This window comes from Gorilla gorilla, chromosome 8 (genome assembly GCF_029281585.2).
Source record: "Gorilla gorilla gorilla isolate KB3781 chromosome 8, NHGRI_mGorGor1-v2.1_pri, whole genome shotgun sequence".
In the NCBI taxonomy this organism is placed as follows: domain Eukaryota; kingdom Metazoa; phylum Chordata; class Mammalia; order Primates; family Hominidae; genus Gorilla; species Gorilla gorilla.
In genome coordinates, this window is record NC_073232.2 from 77,412,589 (window position 1) to 77,439,408 (window position 26,820).

The following is a 26,820-nucleotide window of genomic DNA, read 5'->3' on the forward strand; positions in this document are numbered from 1 at the left end:
TCGCACACATCACAAAGTGGTTTCTGAGAATGATTCTCTCTAGTTTTTATACGAGGATATTTCCTTTTCTACCGTTGGCCCCAAATCGCTTGAAATCTCCACATGCAAATTCCTCAAAAAGAGGGTTTCCAATCTGCTCTGTCTAAAGGAAGGTTCAACTCTGTTAGTTGAACACACAGAAATCAACGAAGTTACTGAGAAATCTTCTGTGTAGCATTAGATGAAGAAACCCCACTTCCAACGACATCCTCAAAGAGGTACAAATATCCACTTGCAGACTTTACAAACAGAGTGTTTCCAAACTGCTCTATGAAAAGAAAGGTTAAACTCTGTGAGTGGAACGCACACATCACAAAGTAGTTTCTGAGAATGATTCTCTCTTGTTTTTATACGAGGAGATTTCCTTTTCTACCGTTGGCGCCAAAGTGCTTGAAATCTCCACATGCATATTCCTCAAAAAGAGGGTTTCCAATCTGCTCTGTCTAAAGGAAGGTTCAACTCTGTGAGTTGAACACACACAAATCAACGAAGTTACTGAGAAATCTTCTGTGTAGCATTAGATGAAGAAATCCCGCTTCCAACGAAATCCACAAAGAAGTCCATATATCCACTTGCAGACTTTACAAACAGAGTGTTTACAAACTGCTCTATGAAAAGAAAGGTTAAACTCTGTGAGTGGAATGCACACATCACAAAGTGGTTTCTGAGAATGATTCTCTCTAGTTTTTATACGAGGATATTTCCTTTTCTACCGATGGCCCCAAAACGCTTGAAATCTCCACATGCAAATTCCTCAAAAAGAGGGTTTCCAATCTGCTCTGTCTAAAGGAAGGTTCAACTCTGTGAGTTGAACACACACAAATCAAAGAAGTTTCTGAGAATTCTTCCTTCTAGCATTAGATGAAGAAATCCCGCTTCCAACGAAATCCTCAAAGAGGTCCAAATATCCACTTGCAGACTTCACAAACAGAGTGTTTCCAAACGGCTCTATGAAAAGAAAGGTTAAACTCTGTGAGTGGATCGCACACATCACAAAGTGGTTTCTGAGAATGATTCCCTCTAGTTTTTATACAAGGATATTTCCTTTTCTACCGATGGCCCAAAAACCCTTGAAATCTTCACATGCAAATTCCTCAAAAAGAGGGTTTCCAATCTGCTCTGTCTAAAGGAAGGTTCAACTCTGTTAGTTGAACACACAGAAATCAACGAAGTTACTGAGAAATCTTCTGTGTAGCATTAGATGAAGAAACCCCACTTCCAACGAAATCCTCAAAGAGGTACAAATATCCTCTTGCAGACGTTACAAACAGAGTGTTTCCAAACTGCTCTATGAAAAGAAAGGTTAAACTCTGTGAGTGGAACGCACACATAACAAAGAGGTTTCTGAGAATGATTCTCTCTAGTTTTTCTATGAGGATATTTCCTTTTCTAACGTTGGCCCCAAAACGCTTGAAATCTCCACATGCAAATTCCTCAAAAAGAGGGTTTCCAATCTGCTCTGTCTAAAGGAAGGTTCAACTCTGTGAGTTGAACACACGCAAATCAAAGAAGTTTCTGAAAATTCTTCCTTCTAGCATTAGATGAAGAAATCCCGCTTCCAATGAAATCCTGAAAGAGGTCCAAATATCCCCTTGCAGACTTCAAAACCAGAGTGTTTCCAATCTGCTCTATGAAAAGAAAGGTTAAACTCTGTGAGTGGAACACACACATCACAAAGTCGTTTCTGAAAATGATTCTCTCCAGTTTTTATACGAGTATATTTCCTTTTCTACCGTTGGCCACAAAATGCTTGAAATCTCCACATGCATATTCCTCAAAAAGAGTGTTTCCAATCTGCTCTGTCTAAAGGAAGGTTCAACTCTGTTAGTTGAACACACAGAAATCAACGAAGTTACTGAGAAATCTTCTGTGTAGCATTAGATGATGAAATACCGCTTCCAACGAAATCCACAAAGAGGTCCAAATATCCACTTGCAGACTTTACAAACAGAGTGTTTACAAACTGCTCTATGAAAAGAAAGGTTAAACTCTGTGAGTGGAATGCACACATCACAAAGTGGTTTCTGAGAATGATTCTCTCTAGTTTTTATACGAGGATACTTCCTTTTCTACCGATGGCCCCAAAACGCTTGAAATCTCCACATGCAAATTCCTCAAAAAGAGGGTTTCCAATCTGCTCTGTCTAAAGGAAGGTTCAACTCTGTGAGTTGAACACACACAAATCAAAGAAGTTTCTTAGAATTCTTCCTTCTAGCATTAGATGAAGAAATCCCGCTTCTAACGAAATCCTCCAAGAGGTCCAAATATCCACTTGCAGACTTCACAAACAGAGTGTTTCCAAACTGCTCTATGAAAAGAAAGGTTAAACTCTGTGAGTGGATCGCACACATCACAAAGTGGTTTCTGAGATGATTCTCTCTAGTTTTTATACGAGGATATTTCCTTTTCTACCGATGGCCCAAAAACGCTTGAAATCTCCACATGCAAATTCCTCAAAAAGAGAGTTTCCAATCTGCTCTGTCTAAAGGAAGGTTCAACTCTGTTAGTTGAACACTCACAAATCAACGAAGTTATTGAGAAATCTTCTGTGTAGCATTAGATGAAGAAATCCCGCTTCCAACGAAATCCACAAAGAGGTCCAAATATCCACTTGCAGACTTTACAAACAGAGTGTTTACAAGCTGCTCTATGAAAAGAAAGGTTAAACTCTGTGAGTGGAACGCACACATCACAAAGTGGTTTCTGAGAATGATTCTCTCTAGTTTTTATACGAGGAGATTTCCTTTTCTACCGATGGCTCCAAAACGCCTGAAATCTCCACATGAAAATTCCTCAAAAAGAGGGTTTCCAATCTGCTCTGTCTAAAGGAAGGTTCAACTCTGTGAGTTCAACACACACAAATCAAAGAAGTTTCTGAGAATTCTTCCTTCTAGCATTAGATGAAGAAATCCCGCTTCCAACGAAATCCTCCAAGAGGTCCAAATATCCACTTGCAGACTTCACAAACAGAGTGTTTACAAACTGCTCTATGAAAAGAAAGGTTAAACTCTGTGAGTGGATCGCACACATCACAAAGTGGTTTCTGAGAATGATTCTCTCTAGTTTTTATACGAGGATACTTCCTTTTCTACCGTTGGCCCCAAATCGCTTGAAATCTCCACATGCAAATTCCTCAAAAAGAGGGTTTCCAATCTGCTCTGTCTAAAGGAAGGTTCAACTCTGTTAGTTGAACACACAGAAATCAACGAAGTTACTGAGAAATCTTCTGTGTAGCATTAGATGAAAAAACCCCACTTCCAACGACATCCTCAAAGAGGTACAAATATCCACTTGCAGACTTTACAAACAGAGTGTTTCCAAACTGCTCTATGAAAAGAAAGGTTAAACTCTGTGAGTGGAACGCACACATCACAAAGTGGTTTCTGAGAATGATTCTCTCTAGTTTTTCTATGAGGATATTTCCTTTTCTATCGTAGGCCCCAAATCGCTTGAAATCTCCACATGCAAATTCCTCAAAAAGAGGGTTTCCAATCTGCTCTGTCTAAAGGAAGGTTCAACTCTGTGAGTTGAACACACGCAAATCAAAGAAGTTTCTGAAAATTCTTCCTTCTAGCATTAGATGAAGAAATCCCGCTTCCAATGAAATCCTCAAAGAGGTCCAAATATCCCCTTGCAGTCTTCAAAACCAGAGTGTTTCCAAACTGCTCTATGAAAAGAAAGTTTGAACTCTGTGAGTGGAACACACACATCAGAAAGTAGTTTCTGAAAATGATTCTCTCTAGTTTTTATATTAGGATATTTCCTTTTCTACCGTTGGCCACAAAAAGCTTGAAATCTCCACATGCATATTCCTCAAAAAGAGGGTTTCCAATCTGCTCTGTCTAAAGGAAGGTTCAACTCTGTGAGTTGAACGCACACAAATCAAAGAAGTTTCTGAGAATTCTTCCTTCTAGCATTAGATGAAGAAATCCCGCTTCCAACGAAATCCTCCAAGAGGTCCAAATATCCACTTGCAGACTTCACAAACAGAGTGTTTCCAAACTGCTCTATGAAAAGAAAGGTTAAACTCTGTGAGTGGATCGCACACATTACAAAGTGGTTTCTGAGAATGATTCTCTCTAGTTTTTATACGAGGATATTTCCTTTTCTACCGATGGCCCAAAAACGCTTGAAATCTCCACATGCAAATTCCTCAAAAAGAGGGTTTCCAATCTGCTCTGTCTAAAGGAAGGTTCAACTCTGTGAGTTGAACACACACAAATCAAAGAAGTTTCTGAGAATTCTTCCTTCTAGCATTAGATGAAGAAATCCCGCTTCTAACGAAATCCTCCAAGAGGTCCAAATATCCACTTGCAGACTTCACAAACAGAGTGTTTCCAAACTGCTCTATGAAAAGAAAGGTTAAACTCTGTGAGTGGATCGCACACATCACAAAGTGGTTTCTGAGATGATTCTCTCTAGTTTTTATACGAGGATATTTCCTTTTCTACCGATGGCCCAAAAACGCTTGAAATCTCCACATGCAAATTCCTCAAAAAGAGAGTTTCCAATCTGCTCTGTCTAAAGGAAGGTTCAACTCTGTTAGTTGAACACTCACAAATCAACGAAGTTATTGAGAAATCTTCTGTGTAGCATTAGATGAAGAAATCCCGCTTCCAATGAAATCCACAAAGAGGTCTAAATATCCACTTGCAGACTTTACAAACAGAGTGTTTACAAGCTGCTCTATGAAAAGAAAGGTTAAACACTGTGAGTGGAACGCACACATCACAAAGTGGTTTCTGAGAATGATTCTCTCTAGTTTTTATACGAGGAGATTTCCTTTTCTACCGATGGCTCCAAAACGCTTGAAATCTCCACATGCAAATTCCTCAAAAAGAGGGTTTCCAATCTGCTCTGTCTAAAGGAAGGTTCAACTCTGTGAGTTGAACACACACAAATCAAAGAAGTTTCTGAGAATTCTTCCTTCTAGCATTAGATGAAGAAATCCCGCTTCCAACGAAATCCTCCAAGAGGTCCAAATATCCACTTGCAGACTTCACAAACAGAGTGTTTCCAAACTGCTCTATGAAAAGAAAGGTTAAACTCTGTGAGTGGATCGCACACACCACAAAGTGGTTTCTGAGAATGATTCTCTCTAGTTTTTATACGAGGATATTTCCTTTTCTACCGTTGGCCCCAAATCGCTTGAAATCTCCACATGCAAATTCCTCAAAAAGAGGGTTTCCAATCTGCTCTGTCTAAAGGAAGGTTCAACTCTGTTAGTTGAACACACAGAAATCAACGAAGTTACTGAGAAATCTTCTGTGTAGCATTAGATGAAGAAACCCCACTTCCAACGACATCCTCAAAGAGGTACAAATATCCACTTGCAGACTTTACAAACAGAGTGTTTCCAAACTGCTCTATGAAAAGAAAGGTTAAACTCTGTGAGTGGAACGCACACATCACAAAGTAGTTTCTGAGAATGATTCTCTCTTGTTTTTATACGAGGAGATTTCCTTTTCTACCGTTGGCGCCAAAGTGCTTGAAATCTCCACATGCATATTCCTCAAAAAGAGGGTTTCCAATCTGCTCTGTCTAAAGGAAGGTTCAACTCTGTGAGTTGAACACACACAAATCAACGAAGTTACTGAGAAATCTTCTGTGTAGCATTAGATGAAGAAATCCCGCTTCCAACGAAATCCACAAAGAAGTCCATATATCCACTTGCAGACTTTACAAACAGAGTGTTTACAAACTGCTCTATGAAAAGAAAGGTTAAACTCTGTGAGTGGAATGCACACATCACAAAGTGGTTTCTGAGAATGATTCTCTCTAGTTTTTATACGAGGATATTTCCTTTTCTACCGATGGCCCAAAAACGCTTGAAATCTCCACATGCAAATTCCTCAAAAAGAGGGTTTCCAATCTGCTCTGTCTAAAGGAAGGTTCAACTCTGTGAGTTGAACACACACAAATCAAAGAAGTTTCTGAGAATTCTTCCTTCTAGCATTAGATGAAGAAATCCCGCTTCCAACGAAATCCTCTAAGAGGTCCAAATATCCACTTGCAGACTTCACAGAGTGTTTCCAAACTGCTCTATGAAAAGAAAGGTTAAACTCTGTGAGTGGAACGCACACTTCACAAAGTCGTTTCTGAGAATGATCCTTTCTAGTTTTTATACGAGGAGATTTCCTTTTGTAATGTTGGCCCCAAATCGCTTGAAATCTCCACATGCAAATTCCTCAAAAAGAGGGTTTCCAATCTGCTCTGTCTAAAGGAAGGTTCAACTCTGTGAGTTGAACACACACAAATCAAAGAACTTTCTGAGAATTCTTCCTTCTAGCATTAGATGAAGAAATCCCGCTTCCAACGAAATCCTCTAAGAGGTCCAAATATCCACTTGCAGACTTCACAAACAGAGTGTTTCCAAACTGCTCTATGAAAAGAAAGGTTAAACTCTGTGAGTGGAACGCACACTTCCCAAAGTCGTTTCTGAGAATGATTCTCTCTAGTTTTTATACGAGGAGATTTCCTTTTCTACCGATGGCCCAAAAACGCTTGAAATCTCCACATGCAAATTCCTCAAAAAGAGGGTTTCCAATCTGCTCTGTCTAAAGGAAGGTTCAACTCTGTTAGTTGAACACACACAAATCAACGAAGTTACTGAGAAATCTTCTGTGTAGCATTAGATGAAGAAATCCCGCTTCCAACGAAATCCACAAAGAGGTCCAAATATCCACTTGCAGACTTTACAAACAGAGTGTTTACAATCTGCTCTATGAAATCAAAGGTTAAACTCTGTGAGTGGAACGCACACATCACAAAGTGGTTACTGAGAATGATTCTCTCTAGTTTTTATACGAGGATATTTCCTTTTCTACCGATGGCCCCAAAACGCTTGAAATCTCCACATGCAAATTCCTCAAAAAGAGGGTTTCCAATCTGCTCTGTATAAAGGAAGGTTCAACTCTGTGAGTTGAACACACACAAATCAAAGAAGTTTCTGAGAACTCTTCCTTCTAGCATTAGATGAAGAAATCCCGCTTCCAACGAAATCCTCAAAGAGGTCCAAGTATCCACTTGCAGACTTCACAAACAGTGTGTTTCCAAACTGCTCTATAAAAAGAAAGGTTAAACTCTGTGAGTGGAACGCACACATCACAAAGTGGTTTCTGAGAATGATTCTCTCTAGTTTTTATACGAGGATATTTCCTTTTCTACCGTTGGCCCCAAAACGCTTGAAATCTCCACATGCAAATTTCTCAAAAAGAGGGTTTCCAATCTGCTCTGTCTAAAGGAATGTACAACTCTGTGAGTTGAACATACACAAATCAAAGAACTTTCTGAGAATTCTTCCTTCTAGCATTAGATGAAGAAATCCCGCTTCCAACGAAATCCTCTAAGAGGTCCAAATATCCACTTGCAGATTTTACAAACAGAGTGTTTCCAAACTGCTCTATGAAAAGAAAGGTTAAACTCTGTGAGTGGAACGCACACATCACAAAGTGGTTTCTGAGAATGATCCTCTCTAGTTTTTATACGACGAGATTTCCTTTTCTAACGTTGGCCCCAAATAGATTGAAATCTCCACATGCAAATCCCGCAAAAAGAGGGTTTCCAATCTGCTCTGTCTAAAGGAAGGTTCAACTCTGTGAGATGAACATACACAAATCAAGGAAGTTACTGAGAAATCTTCTGTGTAGCATTAGATGAAGAAATCCCGCTTCCAACGAAATCCTCAAAGAGGTCCAAATATCCACTTGCAGATTTTACAAACAGAGTGTTTCCAAACTGCTCTATGAAAAGAAAGGTTAAACTCTGTGAGTGGAACGCACACATCACAAAGTGGTTTCTGAGAATGATTCTCTCTAGTTTTTATACGAGGATATTTCCTTTTCTACCGATGGCCCAAAAACGCTTGAAATCTCCACATGCAAATTCCTCAAAAAGAGGGTTTCCAATCTGCTCTGTCTAAAGGAAGGTTCAACTCTGTGAGTTGAACACACACAAATCAAAGAAGTTTCTGAGAATTCTTCCTTCTAGCATTAGATTAAGAAATCCCGCTTCCAACGAAATCCTCTAAGAGGTCCAAATATCCACTTGCAGACTTCACAAACAGAGTGTTTCCAAACTGCTCTATGAAAAGAAAGGTTAAACTCTGTGAGTGGAACGCACACTTCACAAAGTCGTTTCTGAGAATGATCCTTTCTAGTTTTTATACGAGGAGATTTCCTTTTGTAATGTTGGCCCCAAATCGCTTGAAATCTCCACATGCAAATTCCTCAAAAAGAGGGTTTCCAATCTGCTCTGTCTAAAGGAAGGTTCAACTCTGTGAGTTGAACACACACAAATCAAAGAACTTTCTGAGAATTCTTCCTTCTAGCATTAGATGAAGAAATCCCGCTTCCAACGAAATCCTCTAAGAGGTCCAAATATCCACTTGCAGACTTCACAAACAGAGTGTTTCCAAACTGCTCTATGAAAAGAAAGGTTAAACTCTGTGAGTGGAACGCACACTTCACAAAGTCGTTTCTGAGAATGATTCTCTCTAGTTTTTATACGAGGAGATTTCCTTTTCTACCGATGGCCCAAAAACGCTTGAAATCTCCACATGCAAATTCCTCAAAAAGAGGGTTTCCAATCTGCTCTGTCTAAAGGAAGGTTCAACTCTGTTAGTTGAACACACACAAATCAACGAAGTTACTGAGAAATCTTCTGTGTAGCATTAGATGATGAAATACCGCTTCCAACGAAATCCACAAAGAGGTCCAAATATCCACTTGCAGACTTTACAAACAGAGTGTTTACAATCTGCTCTATGAAATCAAAGGTTAAACTCTGTGAGTGGAACGCACACATCACAAAGTGGTTACTGAGAATGATTCTCTCTAGTTTTTATTCGAGGATATTTCCTTTTCTACCGATGGCCCCAAAACGCTTGAAATCTCCACATGCAAATTCCTCAAAAAGAGGGTTTCCAATCTGCTCTGTATAAAGGAAGGTTCAACTCTGTGAGTTGAACACACACAAATCAAAGAAGTTTCTGAGAACTCTTCCTTCTAGCATTAGATGAAGAAATCCCGCTTCCAACGAAATCCTCAAAGAGGTCCAAGTATCCACTTGCAGACTTCACAAACAGTGTGTTTCCAAACTGCTCTATAAAAAGAAAGGTTAAACTCTGTGAGTGGAACGCACACATCACAAAGTGGTTTCTGAGAATGATTCTCTCTAGTTTTTATACGAGGATATTTCCTTTTCTACCGTTGGCCCCAAAACGCTTGAAATCTCCACATGCAAATTTCTCAAAAAGAGGGTTTCCAATCTGCTCTGTCTAAAGGAATGTACAACTCTGTGAGTTGAACATACACAAATCAAAGAACTTTCTGAGAATTCTTCCTTCTAGCATTAGATGAAGAAATCCCGCTTCCAACGAAATCCTCTAAGAGGTCCAAATATCCACTTGCAGATTTTACAAACAGAGTGTTTCCAAACTGCTCTATGAAAAGAAAGGTTAAACTCTGTGAGTGGAACGCACACATCACAAAGTGGTTTCTGAGAATGATCCTCTCTAGTTTTTATACGACGAGATTTCCTTTTCTAACGTTGGTCCCAAATAGATTGAAATCTCCACGTGCAAATCCCGCAAAAAGAGGGTTTCCAATCTGCTCTGTCTAAAGGAAGGTTCAACTCTGTGAGATGAACATACACAAATCAACGAAGTTACTGAGAAATCTTCTGTGTAGCTTTAGATGAAGAAATCCCGCTTCCAACGAAATCCTCAAAGAGGTCCAAATATCCACTTGCAGATTTTACAAACAGAGTGTTTCCAAACTGCTCTATGAAAAGAAAGGTTAAACTCTGTGAGTGGAACGCACACATCACAAAGTGGTTTCTGAGAATGATCCTTTCTAGTTTTTATACGAGGAGATTTCCTTTTGTAATGTTGGCCCCAAATCGCTTGAAATCTCCACATGCAAATTCCTCAAAAAGAGGGTTTCCAATCTGCTCTGTCTAAAGGAAGGTTCAACTCTGTGAGTTGAACACACACAAATCAAAGAACTTTCTGAGAATTCTTCCTTCTAGCATTAGATGAAGAAATCCCGCTTCCAACGAAATCCTCAAAGAGGTCCAAATATCCACTTGCAGATTTTACAAACAGAGTGTTTCCAAACTGCTCTATGAAAAGAAAGGTTAAACTCTGTGAGTGGAACGCACACATCACGAAGTGGTTTCTGAGAATGATTCTCTCTAGTTTTTATACGAGGATATTTCCTTTTTTACCGATGGCCCCAAAACGCTTGAAATCTCCACATGCAAATTCCTAAAAAAGAGTGTTTCCAATCTGCTCTGTCTAAAGGAAGGTTCAACTCTGTTAGTTGAACACACACAAATCAACGAAGTTACTGAGAAATCTTCTGTGTAGCATTAGATGATGAAATACCGCTTCCAACGAAATCCACAAAGAGGTCCAAATATCCACTTGCAGACTTTACAAACAGAGTGTTTACAAACTGCTCTATGAAATGAAAGGTTAAACTCTGTGAGTGGAACTTACACATCACAAAGTGGTTTCTGAGAATGATTCTCTCTAGTTTTTATACGAGGACATTTCCTTTTCTACCGATGGCCCAAAAACGCTTGAAATCTCCACATGCAAATTCCTCAAAAAGAGGGTTTCCAATCTGCTCTGTCTAAAGGAAGGTTCAACTCTGTTAGTTGAACACACACAAATCAACGAAGTTACTGAGAAATCTTCTGTGTAGCATTAGATGAAGAAATCCCGCTTCCAATGAAATCCACAAAGAGGTCCAAATATCCACTTGCAGACTTTACAAACAGAGTGTTTACAAACTGCTCTATGAAAAGAAAGGTTAAACTCTGTGAGTGGAATGCACACATCACAAAGTGGTTTCTGAGAATGATTCTCTCTAGTTTTTATACGAGGATATTTCCTTTTCTACCGATGGCCCCAAAACGCTTGAAATCTCCACATGCAAATTCCTCAAAAAGAGGGTTTCCAATCTGCTCTGTCTAAAGGAAGGTTCAACTCTGTGAGTTCAACACACACAAATCAAAGAAGTTTCTGAGAACTCTTCCTTCTAGCATTAGATGAAGAAATCCCGCTTCCAACGAAATCCTCAAAGAGGTCCAAGTATCCACTTGCAGACTTCACAAACAGAGTGTTTCCAAACTGCTCTATAAAAAGAAAGGTTAAACTCTGTGAGTGGAACGCACACATCACAAAGTGGTTTCTGAGAATGATTCTCTCTAGTTTTTATACGAGGATATTTCCTTTTCTACCGTTGGCCCCAAAACGCTTGAAATCTCCACATGCAAATTTCTCAAAAAGAGGGTTTCCAATCTGCTCTGTCTAAAGGAAGGTACAACTCTGTGAGTTGAACATACACAAATCAAAGAACTTTCTGAGAATTCTTCCTTCTAGCATTAGATGAAGAAATCCCGCTTCCAACGAAATCCTCTAAGAGGTCCAAATATCCACTTGCAGATTTTACAAACAGAGTGTTTCCAAACTGCTCTATGAAAAGAAAGGTTAAACTCTGTGAGTGGAACGCACACATCACAAAGTGGTTTCTGAGAATGAACCTCTCTAGTTTTTATACGACGAGATTTCCTTTTCTAACGTTGGCCCCAAATAGATTGAAATCTCCACATGCAAATCCCGCAAAAAGAGGGTTTCCAATCTGCTCTGTCTAAAGGAAGGTTCAACTCTGTGAGATGAACATACACAAATCAACGAAGTTACTGAGAAATCTTCTGTGTAGCATTAGATGAAGAAATCCCGCTTCCAACGAAATCCTCAAAGAGGTCCAAATATCCACTTACAGATTTTACAAACAGAGTGTTTACAAACTGCTCTATGAAAAGAAAGGTTAAACTCTGTGAGTGGAACGCACACATCACGAAGTGGTTTCTGAGAATGATTCTCTCTAGTTTTTATACGAGGATATTTCCTTTTTTACCGATGGCCCCAAAACGCTTGAAATCTCCACATGCAAATTCCTCAAAAAGAGGGGTTCCAATCAGCTCTGTCTAAAGGAAGGTTCAACTCTGTGAGTTGAACACACACAAATCAAAGAAGTTTCTGAGAATTCTTCCTTCTAGCATTAGATGAAGAAATCCCGCTTCCAACGAAATCCTCAAATAGGTCCAAATATCCACTTGCAGACTTTACAAACAGAGTGTTTCCAAACTGCTCTATGAAAAGAAAGGTTAAACTCTGTGAGTGGAACGCACACATCACAAAGTAGTTTCTGAGAATGATTCTCTCTTGTTTTTATACGACGAGATTTCCTTTTCAACCGTTGGCCCCAAAGTGCTTGAAATCTCCACATGCATATTCCTCAAAAAGAGGGTTTCCAATCTGCTCTGTCTAAAGGAAGGTTCAACTCTGTGAGTTGAACACACACAAATCAAAGAAGTTTCTGAGAATTCTTCCTTCTAGCATTAGATGAAGAAATCCCGCTTCCAACGAAATCCTCAAATAGGTCCAAATATCCACTTGCAGATTTTACAAACAGAGTGTTTCCAAACTTCTCTATGAAAAGAAAGGTTAAACTCTGTGAGTGGAACGCACACATCACAAAGTGGTTTCTGAGAATGATTCTCTCTAGTTTTTATACGAGGATATTTCCTTTTCTACCGATGGCCCGAAAACTCTTGAAATCTCCACATGCAAATTCCTCAAAAAGAGGTTTTCCAATCTGCTCTGTCTAAAGGAAGGTTCAACTCTGTTAGTTGAACACACACAAATCAACGAAGTTATTGAGAAATCTTCTGTGTAGAATTAGATGAAGAAATCCCGCTTCCAACGAAATCCACAAAGAGGTCCAAATATCCACTTGCAGACTTTACAAACAGAGTGTTTACAAACTGCTCTATGAAAAGAAAGGTTAAACTCTGTGAGTGGAACGCACACATCACGAAGTGGTTTCTGAGAATGATTCTCTCTAGTTTTTATACGAGGATATTTCCTTTTTTACCGATGGCCCCAAAACGCTTGAAATCTCCACATGCAAATTCCTAAAAAAGAGTGTTTCCAATCTGCTCTGTCTAAAGGAAGGTTCAACTCTGTTAGTTGAACACACACAAATCAACGAAGTTACTGAGAAATCTTCTGTGTAGCATTAGATGATGAAATACCGCTTCCAACGAAATCCACAAAGAGGTCCAAATATCCACTTGCAGACTTTACAAACAGAGTGTTTACAAACTGCTCTATGAAATGAAAGGTTAAACTCTGTGAGTGGAACTTACACATCACAAAGTGGTTTCTGAGAATGATTCTCTCTAGTTTTTATACGAGGATATTTCCTTTTCTACCGATGGCCCCAAAACGCTTGAAATCTCCACATGCAAATTCCTCAAAAAGAGGGTTTCCAATCTGCTCTGTCTAAAGGAAGGTTCAACTCTGTGAGTTGAACACACACAAATCAAAGAAGTTTCTGAGAACTCTTCCTTCTAGCATTAGATGAAGAAATCCCGCTTCCAACGAAATCCTCAAAGAGGTCCAAGTATCCACTTGCAGACTTCACAAACAGAGTGTTTCCAAACTGCTCTATAAAAAGAAAGGTTAAACTCTGTGAGTGGAACGCACACATCACAAAGTGGTTTCTGAGAATGATTCTCTCTAGTTTTTATACGAGGATATTTCCTTTTCTACCGTTGGCCCCAAAACGCTTGAAATCTCCACATGCAAATTCCTCAAAAAGAGGGTTTCCAATCTGCTCTGTCTAAAGGAAGGTTCAACTCTGTGAGTTGAACGCACGCAAATCAAAGAAGTTTCTGAAAATTCTTCCTTCTAGCATTAGATGAAGAAATCCCGCTTCCAATGAAATCCTGAAAGAGGTCCAAATATCCCCTTGCAGACTTCAAAACCAGAGTGTTTCCAATCTGCTCTATGAAAAGAAAGGTTAAACTCTGTGAGTGGAACACACACATCACAAAGTCGTTTCTGAAAATGATTCTCTCCAGTTTTTATACGAGGATATTTCCTTTTCTACCGTTGGCCACAAAATGCTTGAAATCTCCACATGCATATTCCTCAAAAAGAGTGTTTCCAATCTGCTCTGTCTAAAGGAAGGTTCAACTCTGTTAGTTGAACACACAGAAATCAACGAAGTTACTGAGAAATCTTCTGTGTAGCATTAGATGATGAAATACCGCTTCCAACGAAATCCACAAAGAGGTCCAAGTATCCACTTGCAGACTTTACAAACAGAGTGTTTACAAACTGCTCTATGAAAAGAAAGGTTAAACTCTGTGAGTGGAATGCACACATCACAAAGTGGTTTCTGAGAATGATTCTCTCTAGTTTTTATACGAGGATATTTCCTTTTCTACCGATGGCCCCAAAACGCTTGAAATCTCCACATGCAAATTCCTCAAAAAGAGGGTTTCCAATCTGCTCTGTCTAAAGGAAGGTTCAACTCTGTGAGTTGAACACACACAAATCAAAGAAGTTTCTGAGAATTCTTCCTTCTAGCATTAGATGAAGAAATCCCGCTTCTGACGAAATCCTCCAAGAGGTCCAAATATCCACTTGCAGACTTCACAAACAGAGTGTTTCCAAACTGCTCTATGAAAAGAAAGGTTAAACTCTGTGAGTGGATCGCACACATCACAAAGTGGTTTCTGAGATGATTCTCTCTAGTTTTTATACGAGGATATTTCCTTTTCTACCGATGGCCCAAAAACGCTTGAAATCTCCACATGCAAATTCCTCAAAAAGAGAGTTTCCAATCTGCTCTGTCTAAAGGAAGGTTCAACTCTGTTAGTTGAACACTCACAAATCAACGAAGTTATTGAGAAATCTTCTGTGTAGCATTAGATGAAGAAATCCCGCTTCCAACGAAATCCACAAAGAGGTCCAAATATCCACTTGCAGACTTTACAAACAGAGTGTTTACAAGCTGCTCTATGAAAAGAAAGGTTAAACTCTGTGAGTGGAACGCACACATCACAAAGTGGTTTCTGAGAATGATTCTCTCTAGTTTTTATACGAGGAGATTTCCTTTTCTACCGATGGCTCCAAAACGCTTGAAATCTCCACATGCAAATTCCTCAAAAAGAGGGTTTCCAATCTGCTCTGTCTAAAGGAAGGTTCAACTCTGTGAGTTCAACACACACAAATCAAAGAAGTTTCTGAGAATTCTTCCTTCTAGCATTAGATGAAGAAATCCCGCTTCCAACGAAATCCTCCAAGAGGTCCAAATATCCACTTGCAGACTTCACAAACAGAGTGTTTCCAAACTGCTCTATGAAAAGAAAGGTTAAACTCTGTGAGTGGATCGCACACATCACAAAGTGGTTTCTGAGAATGATTCTCTCTAGTTTTTATACGAGGATATTTCCTTTTCTACCGTTGGCCCCAAATCGCTTGAAATCTCCACATGCAAATTCCTCAAAAAGAGGGTTTCCAATCTGCTCTGTCTAAAGGAAGGTTCAACTCTGTTAGTTGAACACACAGAAATCAACGAAGTTACTGAGAAATCTTCTGTGTAGCATTAGATGAAGAAACCCCACTTCCAACGATATCCTCAAAGAGGTACAAATATCCACTTGCAGACTTTACAAACAGAGTGTTTCCAAACTGCTCTATGAAAAGAAAGGTTAAACTCTGTGAGTGGAACGCACACATCACAAAGTGGTTTCTGAGAATGATTCTCTCTAGTTTTTCTATGAGGATATTTCCTTTTCTAACGTAGGCCCCAAATCGCTTGAAATCTCCACATGCAAATTCCTCAAAAAGAGGGTTTCCAATCTGCTCTGTCTAAAGGAAGGTTCAACTCTGTGAGTTGAACACACGCAAATCAAAGAAGTTTCTGAAAATTCTTCCTTCTAGCATTAGATGAAGAAATCCCGCTTCCAATGAAATCCTCAAAGAGGTCCAAATATCCCCTTGCAGACTTCAAAACCAGAGTGTTTCCAAACTGCTCTATGAAAAGAAAGGTTGAACTCTGTGAGTGGAACACACACATCAGAAAGTAGTTTCTGAAAATGATTCTCTCTAGTTTTTATATTAGGATATTTCCTTTTCTACCGTTGGCCACAAAAAGCTTGAAATCTCCACATGCATATTCCTCAAAAAGAGGGTTTCCAATCTGCTCTGTCTAAAGGAAGGTTCAACTCTGTGAGTTGAACGCACACAAATCAAAGAAGTTTCTGAGAATTCTTCCTTCTAGCATTAGATGAAGAAATCCCGCTTCCAACGAAATCCTCCAAGAGGTCCAAATATCCACTTGCAGACTTCACAAACAGTGTGTTTCCAAACTGCTCTATGAAAAGAAAGGTTAAACTCTGTGAGTGGATCGCACACATAACAAAGTGGTTTCTGAGAATGATTCTCTCTAGTTTTTATACGAGGATATTTCCTTTTCTACCGATGGCCCAAAAACGCTTGAAATCTCCACATGCAAATTACTCAAAAAGAGGGTTTCCAATCTGCTCTGTCTAAAGGAAGGTTCAACTCTGTGAGTTGAACACACACAAATCAAAGAAGTTTCTGAGAATTCTTCCTTCTAGCATTAGATGATGAAATCCCGCTTCTAACGAAATCCTCCAAGAGGTCCAAATATCCACTTGCAGACTTCACAAACAGAGTGTTTCCAAACTGCTCTATGAAAAGAAAGGTTAAACTCTGTGAGTGGATCGCACACATCACAAAGTGGTTTCTGAGATGATTCTCTCTAGTTTTTATACGAGGATATTTCCTTTTCTACCGATGGCCCAAAAACGCTTGAAATCTCCACATGCAAATTCCTCAAAAAGAGAGTTTCCAATCTGCTCTGTCTAAAGGAAGGTTCAACTCTGTTAGTTGAACACTCACAAATCAACGAAGTTATTGAGAAATCTTCTGTGTAGCATTAGATGAAGAAATCCCGCTTCCAACGAAATCCACAAAGAGGTCCAAATATCCACTTGCAGACTTTACAAACAGAGTGTTTACAAGCTGCTCTATGAAAAGAAAGGTTAAACACTGTGAGTGGAACGCACACATCACAAAGTGGTTTCTGAGAATGATTCTCTCTAGTTTTTATACGAGGAGATTTCCCTTTCTACCAATGGCTCCAAAACGCTTGAAATCTCCACATGCAAATTCCTCAAAAAGAGGGTTTCCAATCTGCTCTGTCTAAAGGAAGGTTCAACTCTGTGAGTTCAACACACACAAATCAAAGAAGTTTCTGAGAATTCTTCCTTCTAGCATTAGATGAGGAAATCCCGCTTCCAACGAAATCCTCCAAGAGGTCCAAATATCCACTTGCAGACTTCACAAACAGAGTGTTTCCAAACTGCTCTATGAAAAGAAAGGTTAAACTCTGTGAGTGGATCGCACACATCACAAAGTGGTTTCTGAGAATGATTCTCTCTAGTTTTTATACGAGGATATTTCCTTTTCTACCGTTGGCCCCAAATCGCTTGAAATCTCCACATGCAAATTCCTCAAAAAGAGGGTTTCCAATCTGCTCTGTCTAAAGGAAGGTTCAACTCTGTTAGTTGAACACACAGAAATCAACGAAGTTACTGAGAAATCTTCTGTGTAGCATTAGATGAAGAAACCCCACTTCCAACGACATCCTCAAAGAGGTACAAATATCCACTTGCAGACTTTACAAACAGAGTGTTTCCAAACTGCTCTATGACAAGAAAGGTTAAACTCTGTGAGTGGAACGCACACATCACAAAGTAGTGTCTGAGAATGATTCTCTCTTGTTTTTATACGAGGAGATTTCCTTTTCTACCGTTGGCGCCAAAGTGCTTGAAATCTCCACATGCATATTCCTCAAAAAGAGGGTTTCCAATCTGCTCTGTCTAAAGGAAGGTTCAACTCTGTGAGTTGAACACACACAAATCAACGAAGTTACTGAGAAATCTTCTGTGTAGCATTAGATGAAGAAATCCCGCTTCCAACGAAATCCACAAAGAAGTCCATATATCCACTTGCAGACTTTACAAACAGAGTGTTTACAAACTGCTCTATGAAAAGAAAGGTTAAACTCTGTGAGTGGAATGCACACATCACAAAGTGGTTTCTGAGAATGATTCTCTCTTGTTTTTATACGAGGATATTTCCTTTTCTACCGATGGCCCCAAAACGCTTGAAATCTCCACATGCAAATTCCTCAGAAAGAGGGTTTCCAATCTGCTCTGTCTAAAGGAAGGTTCAACTCTGTGAGTTGAACACACACAAATCAAAGAAGTTTCTGAGAATTCTTCCTTCTAGCATTAGATGAAGAAATCCCGCTTCCAACGAAATCCTCCAAGAGGTCCAAATATCCACTTGCAGACTTCACAAACAGAGTGTTTCCAAACGGCTCTATGAAAAGAAAGGTTAAACTCTGTGAGTGGATCGCACACATCACAAAGTGGTTTCTGAGAATGATTCCCTCTAGTTTTTATACGAGGATATTTCCTTTTCTACCGATGGCCCAAAAACCCTTGAAATCTCCACATGCAAATTCCTCAAAAAGAGGGTTTCCAATCTGCTCTGTCTAAAGGAAGGTTCAACTCTGTTAGTTGAACACACAGAAATCAACGAAGTTACTGAGAAATCTTCTGTGTAGCATTAGATGAAGAAACCCCACTTCCAACGAAATCCTCAAAGAGGTACAAATATCCTCTTGCAGACGTTACAAACAGAGTGTTTCCAAACTGCTCTATGAAAAGAAAGGTTAAACTCTGTGAGTGGAACGCACACATAACAAAGAGGTTTCTGAGAATGATTCTCTCTAGTTTTTCTATGAGGATATTTCCTTTTCTAACGTTGGCCCCAAAACGCTTGAAATCTCCACATGCAAATTCCTCAAAAAGAGGGTTTCCAATCTGCTCTGTCTAAAGGAAGGTTCAACTCTGTGAGTTGAACACACGCAAATCAAAGAAGTTTCTGAAAATTCTTCCTTCTAGCATTAGATGAAGAAATCCCGCTTCCAATGAAATCCTGAAAGAGGTCCAAATATCCCCTTGCAGACTTCAAAACCAGAGTGTTTCCAATCTGCTCTATGAAAAGAAAGGTTAAACTCTGTGAGTGGAACACACACATCACAAAGTCGTTTCTGAAAATGATTCTCTCCAGTTTTTATACGAGGATATTTCCTTTTCTACCGTTGGCCACAAAATGCTTGAAATCTCCACATGCATATTCCTCAAAAAGAGTGTTTCCAATCTGCTCTGTCTAAAGGAAGGTTCAACTCTGTTAGTTGAACACACAGAAATCAACGAAGTTACTGAGAAATCTTCTGTGTAGCATTAGATGATGAAATACCGCTTCCAACGAAATCCACAAAGAGGTCCAAATATCCACTTGCAGACTTTACAAACAGAGTGTTTACAAACTGCTCTATGAAAAGAAAGGTTAAACTCTGTGAGTGGAATGCACACATCACAAAGTGGTTTCTGAGAATGATTCTCTCTAGTTTTTATACGAGGATATTTCCTTTTCTACCGATGGCTCCAAAACGCTTGAAATCTCCACATGCAAATTCCTCAAAAAGAGGGTTTCCAATCTGCTCTGTCTAAAGGAAGGTTCAACTCTGTGAGTTGAACACACACAAATCAAAGAAGTTTCTGAGAATTCTTCCTTCTAGCATTAGATGAAGAAATCCCGCTTCTAACGAAATCCTCCAAGAGGTCCAAATATCCACTTGCAGACTTCACAAACAGAGTGTTTCCAAACTGCTCTATGAAAAGAAAGGTTAAACTCTGTGAGTGGATCGCACACATCACAAAGTGGTTTCTGAGATGATTCTCTCTAGTTTTTATACGAGGATATTTCCTTTTCTACCGATGGCCCAAAAACGCTTGAAATCTCCACATGCAAATTCCTCAAAAAGAGAGTTTCCAATCTGCTCTGTCTAAAGGAAGGTTCAACTCTGTTAGTTGAACACTCACAAATCAACGAAGTTATTGAGAAATCTTCTGTGTAGCATTAGATGAAGAAATCCCGCTTCCAACGAAATCCACAAAGAGGTCCAAATATCCACTTGCAAACTTTACAAACAGAGTGTTTACAAGCTGCTCTATGAAAAGAAAGGTTAAACTCTGTGAGTGGAACGCACACATCACAAAGTGGTTTCTGAGAATGATTCTCTCTAGTTTTTATAAGAGGAGATTTCCTTTTCTACCGATGGCTCCAAAACGCTTGAAATCTCCACATGAAAATTCCTCAAAAAGAGTGTTTCCAATCTGCTCTGTCTAAAGGAAGGTTCAACTCTGTTAGTTGAACACACACAAATCAACGAAGTTACTGAGAAATCTTCTGTGTAGCATTAGATGATGAAATACCGCTTCCAACGAAATCCACAAAGAGGTCCAAATATCCACTTGCAGACTTTACAAACAGAGTGTTTACAAACTGCTCTATGAAAAGAAAGGTTAAACTCTGTGAGTGGAATGCACACATCACAAAGTGGTTTCTGAGAATGATTCTCTCTAGTTTTTATACGAGGATATTTCCTTTTCTACCGATGGCTCCAAAACGCTTGAAATCTCCACATGCAAATTCCTCAAAAAGAGGGTTTCCAATCTGCTCTGTCTAAAGGAAGGTTCAACTCTGTGAGTTGAACACACACAAATCAAAGAACTTTCTGAGAATTCTTCCTTCTAGCATTAGATGAAGAAATCCCGCTTCCAACGAAATCCTCCAAGAGGTCCAAATATCCACTTGCAGACTTCACAAACAGAGTGTTTCCAAACTGCTCTATGAAAAGAAAGGTTAAACTCTGTGAGTGGAACGCACACTTCACAAAGTCGTTTCTGAGAATGATTCTCTCTAGTTTTTATACGAGGAGATTTCCTTTTCTACCGATGGCCCAAAAACGCTTGAAATCTCCACATGCAAATTCCTCAAAAAGAGGGTTTCCAATCTGCTCTGTCTAAAGGAAGGTTCAACTCTGTTAGTTGAACACACACAAATCAACGAAGTTACTGAGAAATCTTCTGTGTAGCATTAGATGATGAAATACCGCTTCCAACGAAATCCACAAAGAGGTCCAAATATCCACTTGCAGACTTTACAAACAGAGTGTTTACAATCTGCTCTATGAAATCAAAGGTTAAACTCTGTGAGTGGAACGCACACATCACAAAGTGGTTACTGAGAATGATTCTCTCTAGTTTTTATTCGAGGATATTTCCTTTTCTACCGATGGCCCCAAAACGCTTGAAATCTCCACATGCAAATTCCTCAAAAAGAGGGTTTCCAATCTGCTCTGTATAAAGGAAGGTTCAACTCTGTGAGTTGAACACACACAAATCAAAGAAGTTTCTGAGAACTCTTCCTTCTAGCATTAGATGAAGAAATCCCGCTTCCAACGAAATCCTCAAAGTGGTCCAAGTATCCACTTGCAGACTTCACAAACAGTGTGTTTCCAAACTGCTCTATAAAAAGAAAGGTTAAACTCTGTGAGTGGAACGCACACATCACAAAGTGGTTTCTGAGAATGATTCTCTCTAGTTTTTATACGAGGATATTTCCTTTTCTACCGTTGGCCCCAAAACGCTTGAAATCTCCACATGCAAATTTCTCAAAAAGAGGGTTTCCAATCTGCTCTGTCTAAAGGAATGTACAACTCTGTGAGTTGAACATACACAAATCAAAGAACTTTCTGAGAATTCTTCCTTCTAGCATTAGATGAAGAAATCCCGCTTCCAACGAAATCCTCTAAGAGGTCCAAATATCCACTTGCAGATTTTACAAACAGAGTGTTTCCAAACTGCTCTATGAAAAGAAAGGTTAAACTCTGTGAGTGGAACGCACACATCACAAAGTGGTTTCTGAGAATGATCCTCTCTAGTTTTTATACGACGAGATTTCCTTTTCTAACGTTGGTCCCAAATAGATTGAAATCTCCACGTGCAAATCCCGCAAAAAGAGGGTTTCCAATCTGCTCTGTCTAAAGGAAGGTTCAACTCTGTGAGATGAACATACACAAATCAACGAAGTTACTGAGAAATCTTCTGTGTAGCTTTAGATGAAGAAATCCCGCTTCCAACGAAATCCTCAAAGAGGTCCAAATATCCACTTGCAGATTTTACAAACAGAGTGTTTCCAAACTGCTCTATGAAAAGAAAGGTTAAACTCTGTGAGTGGAACGCACACATCACAAAGTGGTTTCTGAGAATGATCCTTTCTAGTTTTTATACGAGGAGATTTCCTTTTGTAATGTTGGCCCCAAATCGCTTGAAATCTCCACATGCAAATTCCTCAAAAAGAGGGTTTCCAATCTGCTCTGTCTAAAGGAAGGTTCAACTCTGTGAGTTGAACACACACAAATCAAAGAACTTTCTGAGAATTCTTCCTTCTAGCATTAGATGAAGAAATCCCGCTTCCAACGAAATCCTCAAAGAGGTCCAAATATCCACTTGCAGATTTTACAAACAGAGTGTTTCCAAACTGCTCTATGAAAAGAAAGGTTAAACTCTGTGAGTGGAACGCACACATCACGAAGTGGTTTCTGAGAATGATTCTCTCTAGTTTTTATACGAGGATATTTCCTTTTTTACCGATGGCCCCAAAACGCTTGAAATCTCCACATGCAAATTCCTAAAAAAGAGTGTTTCCAATCTGCTCTGTCTAAAGGAAGGTTCAACTCTGTTAGTTGAACACACACAAATCAACGAAGTTACTGAGAAATCTTCTGTGTAGCATTAGATGATGAAATACCGCTTCCAACGAAATCCACAAAGAGGTCCAAATATCCACTTGCAGACTTTACAAACAGAGTGTTTACAAACTGCTCTATGAAATGAAAGGTTAAACTCTGTGAGTGGAACTTACACATCACAAAGTGGTTTCTGAGAATGATTCTCTCTAGTTTTTATACGAGGATATTTCCTTTTCTACCGATGGCCCAAAAACGCTTGAAATCTCCACATGCAAATTCCTCAAAAAGAGGGTTTCCAATCTGCTCTGTCTAAAGGAAGGTTCAACTCTGTTAGTTGAACACACACAAATCAACGAAGTTACTGAGAAATCTTCTGTGTAGCATTAGATGAAGAAATCCCGCTTCCAATGAAATCCACAAAGAGGTCCAAATATCCACTTGCAGACTTTACAAACAGAGTGTTTACAAACTGCTCTATGAAAAGAAAGGTTAAACTCTGTGAGTGGAATGCACACATCACAAAGTGGTTTCTGAGAATGATTCTCTCTAGTTTTTATACGAGGATATTTCCTTTTCTACCGATGGCCCCAAAACGCTTGAAATCTCCACATGCAAATTCCTCAAAAAGAGGGTTTCCAATCTGCTCTGTCTAAAGGAAGGTTCAACTCTGTGAGTTCAACACACACAAATCAAAGAAGTTTCTGAGAACTCTTCCTTCTAGCATTAGATGAAGAAATCCCGCTTCCAACGAAATCCTCAAAGAGGTCCAAGTATCCACTTGCAGACTTCACAAACAGAGTGTTTCCAAACTGCTCTATAAAAAGAAAGGTTAAACTCTGTGAGTGGAACGCACACATCACAAAGTGGTTTCTGAGAATGATTCTCTCTAGTTTTTATACGAGGATATTTCCTTTTCTACCGTTGGCCCCAAAACGCTTGAAATCTCCACATGCAAATTTCTCAAAAAGAGGGTTTCCAATCTGCTCTGTCTAAAGGAAGGTACAACTCTGTGAGTTGAACATACACAAATCAAAGAACTTTCTGAGAATTCTTCCTTCTAGCATTAGATGAAGAAATCCCGCTTCCAACGAAATCCTCTAAGAGGTCCAAATATCCACTTGCAGATTTTACAAACAGAGTGTTTCCAAACTGCTCTATGAAAAGAAAGGTTAAACTCTGTGAGTGGAACGCACACATCACAAAGTGGTTTCTGAGAATGAACCTCTCTAGTTTTTATACGACGAGATTTCCTTTTCTAACGTTGGCCCCAAATAGATTGAAATCTCCACATGCAAATCCCGCAAAAAGAGGGTTTCCAATCTGCTCTGTCTAAAGGAAGGTTCAACTCTGTGAGATGAACATACACAAATCAACGAAGTTACTGAGAAATCTTCTGTGTAGCATTAGATGAAGAAATCCCGCTTCCAACGAAATCCTCAAAGAGGTCCAAATATCCACTTACAGATTTTACAAACAGAGTGTTTACAAACTGCTCTATGAAAAGAAAGGTTAAACTCTGTGAGTGGAACGCACACATCACGAAGTGGTTTCTGAGAATGATTCTCTCTAGTTTTTATAGGAGGATATTTCCTTTTTTACCGATGGCCCCAAAACGCTTGAAATCTCCACATGCAAATTCCTCAAAAAGAGGGGTTCCAATCAGCTCTGTCTAAAGGAAGGTTCAACTCTGTGAGTTGAACACACACAAATCAAAGAAGTTTCTGAGAATTCTTCCTTCTAGCATTAGATGAAGAAATCCCGCTTCCAACGAAATCCTCAAATAGGTCCAAATATCCACTTGCAGACTTTACAAACAGAGTGTTTCCAAACTGCTCTATGAAAAGAAAGGTTAAACTCTGTGAGTGGAACGCACACATCACAAAGTAGTTTCTGAGAATGATTCTCTCTTGTTTTTATACGACGAGATTTCCTTTTCAACCGTTGGCCCCAAAGTGCTTGAAATCTCCACATGCATATTCCTCAAAAAGAGGGTTTCCAATCTGCTCTGTCTAAAGGAAGGTTCAACTCTGTGAGTTGAACACACACAAATCAAAGAAGTTTCTGAGAATTCTTCCTTCTAGCATTAGATGAAGAAATCCCGCTTCCAACGAAATCCTCAAATAGGTCCAAATATCCACTTGCAGATTTTACAAACAGAGTGTTTCCAAACTTCTCTATGAAAAGAAAGGTTAAACTCTGTGAGTGGAACGCACACATCACAAAGTGGTTTCTGAGAATGATTCTCTCTAGTTTTTATACGAGGATATTTCCTTTTCTACCGATGGCCCGAAAACTCTTGAAATCTCCACATGCAAATTCCTCAAAAAGAGGTTTTCCAATCTGCTCTGTCTAAAGGAAGGTTCAACTCTGTTAGTTGAACACACACAAATCAACGAAGTTATTGAGAAATCTTCTGTGTAGAATTAGATGAAGAAATCCCGCTTCCAACGAAATCCACAAAGAGGTCCAAATATCCACTTGCAGACTTTACAAACAGAGTGTTTACAAACTGCTCTATGAAAAGAAAGGTTAAACTCTGTGAGTGGAACGCACACATCACGAAGTGGTTTCTGAGAATGATTCTCTCTAGTTTTTATACGAGGATATTTCCTTTTTTACCGATGGCCCCAAAACGCTTGAAATCTCCACATGCAAATTCCTAAAAAAGAGTGTTTCCAATCTGCTCTGTCTAAAGGAAGGTTCAACTCTGTTAGTTGAACACACACAAATCAACGAAGTTACTGAGAAATCTTCTGTGTAGCATTAGATGATGAAATACCGCTTCCAACGAAATCCACAAAGAGGTCCAAATATCCACTTGCAGACTTTACAAACAGAGTGTTTACAAACTGCTCTATGAAATGAAAGGTTAAACTCTGTGAGTGGAACTTACACATCACAAAGTGGTTTCTGAGAATGATTCTCTCTAGTTTTTATACGAGGATATTTCCTTTTCTACCGATGGCCCCAAAACGCTTGAAATCTCCACATGCAAATTCCTCAAAAAGAGGGTTTCCAATCTGCTCTGTCTAAAGGAAGGTTCAACTCTGTGAGTTGAACACACACAAATCAAAGAAGTTTCTGAGAACTCTTCCTTCTAGCATTAGATGAAGAAATCCCGCTTCCAACGAAATCCTCAAAGAGGTCCAAGTATCCACTTGCAGACTTCACAAACAGAGTGTTTCCAAACTGCTCTATAAAAAGAAAGGTTAAACTCTGTGAGTGGAACGCACACATCACAAAGTGGTTTCTGAGAATGATTCTCTCTAGTTTTTATACGAGGATATTTCCTTTTCTACCGTTGGCCATAAAACGCTTGAAATCTCCACATGCAAATTCCTCAAAAAGAGGGTTTCCAATCTGCTCTGTCTAAAGGAAGGTTCAACTCTGTGAGTTGAACGCACGCAAATCAAAGAAGTTTCTGAAAATTCTTCCTTCTAGCATTAGATGAAGAAATCCCGCTTCCAATGAAATCCTGAAAGAGGTCCAAATATCCCCTTGCAGACTTCAAAACCAGAGTGTTTCCAATCTGCTCTATGAAAAGAAAGGTTAAACTCTGTGAGTGGAACACACACATCACAAAGTCGTTTCTGAAAATGATTCTCTCCAGTTTTTATACGAGGATATTTCCTTTTCTACCGTTGGCCACAAAATGCTTGAAATCTCCACATGCATATTCCTCAAAAAGAGTGTTTCCAATCTGCTCTGTCTAAAGGAAGGTTCAACTCTGTTAGTTGAACACACAGAAATCAACGAAGTTACTGAGAAATCTTCTGTGTAGCATTAGATGATGAAATACCGCTTCCAACGAAATCCACAAAGAGGTCCAAGTATCCACTTGCAGACTTTACAAACAGAGTGTTTACAAACTGCTCTATGAAAAGAAAGGTTAAACTCTGTGAGTGGAATGCACACATCACAAAGTGGTTTCTGAGAATGATTCTCTCTAGTTTTTATACGAGGATATTTCCTTTTCTACCGATGGCCCCAAAACGCTTGAAATCTCCACATGCAAATTCCTCAAAAAGAGGGTTTCCAATCTGCTCTGTCTAAAGGAAGGTTCAACTCTGTGAGTTGAACACACACAAATCAAAGAAGTTTCTGAGAATTCTTCCTTCTAGCATTAGATGAAGAAATCCCGCTTCTGACGAAATCCTCCAAGAGGTCCAAATATCCACTTGCAGACTTCACAAACAGAGTGTTTCCAAACTGCTCT